This window comes from Etheostoma spectabile, unplaced genomic scaffold, assembly GCF_008692095.1.
Source record: "Etheostoma spectabile isolate EspeVRDwgs_2016 unplaced genomic scaffold, UIUC_Espe_1.0 scaffold273, whole genome shotgun sequence".
In the NCBI taxonomy this organism is placed as follows: domain Eukaryota; kingdom Metazoa; phylum Chordata; class Actinopteri; order Perciformes; family Percidae; genus Etheostoma; species Etheostoma spectabile.
In genome coordinates, this window is record NW_022605577.1 from 701703 (window position 1) to 703563 (window position 1861).

The 1861-nt window shown below is 35.7% G+C and overlaps 1 protein-coding gene and 1 long non-coding RNA gene across 2 annotated transcripts in view; one reads left to right on the forward strand and one right to left on the reverse strand.

Moving 5' to 3' along the window:
* LOC116685952 (uncharacterized) overlaps positions 1-1861 on the reverse strand; it is a 5252-nt gene that overhangs the window by 3026 nt on the left and 365 nt on the right. The window lies entirely within an intron of this gene.
* Positions 452-1861, forward strand: part of cfap100 (cilia and flagella associated protein 100) — an 11264-nt gene continuing 9854 nt past the window's right edge. Inside the window, exon 1 of the mRNA XM_032510865.1 lies at positions 452-638. The gene's annotated coding sequence lies outside the window, so the exon portion shown is untranslated. The remainder of the gene's footprint in view (positions 639-1861) is intronic.

Here is a 1861-nt window from a genome sequence, read left to right on the forward strand (position 1 = left end):
TATATATATATATATATATATATATATCTGTTCCTCTTCGAATGAACATGAAATGAAAAGAAAATTGCCAAATGTTAGTTGTGCAGCCATCAAACCAAAGTAAAATAGCAAAAGTAAAGTGAAACTTTATTTTACAAGCATTCTGTTAATATTGTTTGATGTATTTTTGAATATAGTCACCAAATAATCCCAGAAAATCTTTACAATGGTTAAAATGTCCGTCGATGTATATATAAAACTGACGTAAACTGTAAAATCGAAGATTTTAATCTAAATAAATGTCTGCTAGGTAGCCTATTATCCATCACTGAAGAAGGTAACAAAAACACAATGTTAATTATTTACCTATGGCTCAATGATTAAAGTAATGCAATATGTACAGTATATTTATTAGTAGTATTACGAACTCGGTATCTAATGACGAACTACTCACACAAGTATGCAGACATGTTGGGTACAATCGGGTACAACAATGCATACAAGCTATGAATGCCAAAAAACAGAGCATTAGCTAGTAGCATACCGTGAAGGCAACAGTTACCAAGACAACAGTAGACAAACGTCCGCTACCAAGACAACAGTAAATAAACGTAACAGCCCTGCCTGAAGAGCGAAGTTGTGTGCTGACAGCATTGGCGGTAGGTCGAATTCATTTTTAAAAGAAGTGTAGTTACCTTAATGCTAACCTGTACAGCAGCTATAGTTTGTTTATCATGAAGCAAGTTAACAGTCTAGCGTGAACTTTAACGTTACTTCCAACAAAGTCTCGCGTTGACAGACTTAACGCTAGCTAACGCTAATCTCCACAGCGCGGTGGAGTAGCGCCATAGATTGTTTATATAGTGTTGTAAAATTAACGGTCTATGGGAGTAGCTTAGCTAGCTAACTAGCTAGTTACTTCCAGCCATAGACCGTTAATATTAACGGTCTATGGTCTATTAACATAGACCGTTAATATTAACGGTCTATGCTTCCAGCATAAAAAATGTCTAACTGTGATACTAGATACTTTTAAAGGAGCTTAAGTTAAAAAGAGTAAAACAGTTTTTTTCTAAATTGTTGCTACATCTTATAATCAGGGTTAGTTATTTTTGTCAAAAAAGATTCAAATGGCCATATTAGCTACTTTCCACAGGTAAAAAAAAAAAATCGCAGTGTCTTCTTCTGGGCAACCTCTCTCTCTCTCTCTCTCGCTCTCTCGCTCTCTCATGTTGCCTTCACGTACCAACACCATACACAGCAAATTAGGCATGGCTGCCACATCATAGCCCATTTCACAGTTTAAAAGTTTTTTTTAAGATTATTTTTTGGGCTTTTCCACCTTTAATTTTTGACAGGACAATTATGTGACAAAGGGGGGGAAGACATGCAGGAAATCGTTACAGGTCAGATTCAAACCCTGGACCTCTGCATTGAGGCATAAACCTTGAAGTGCACGTGTGCCTGATCTACCACTGAACCAACCTGGCCAAGTTTTATAGTTTCCTTGGTTGCAGCCTATGTAAATGACAGCTGAGAGGAAGTAAACATGGACCCGATCTGTTGCCTAGCAATGTCATTCACCTGAAAGTGTCTAATACTTTGCCTAAAAATCAGTAGGCACAATATAAATTGAAATAAAAATATTTAAACTAGAATCTGACATTGTGTCCTTCTACAACTACAGTGGCTTGAGAAAGTTTACACACCCATGCTAAAGTTGATTAAAAAAAGGAGTAAAAAAAAACATCTTTTGGAAATTAATCTTAATGCCTTAATTACAAAAATTAGAAAAATCCAACCTTTTAAGGACACCAGTTGTCTTTGTGAAGGAATAATGTATTGTAAATAAATAAAGGTTCTTCCTTAAAATACAGGGGGC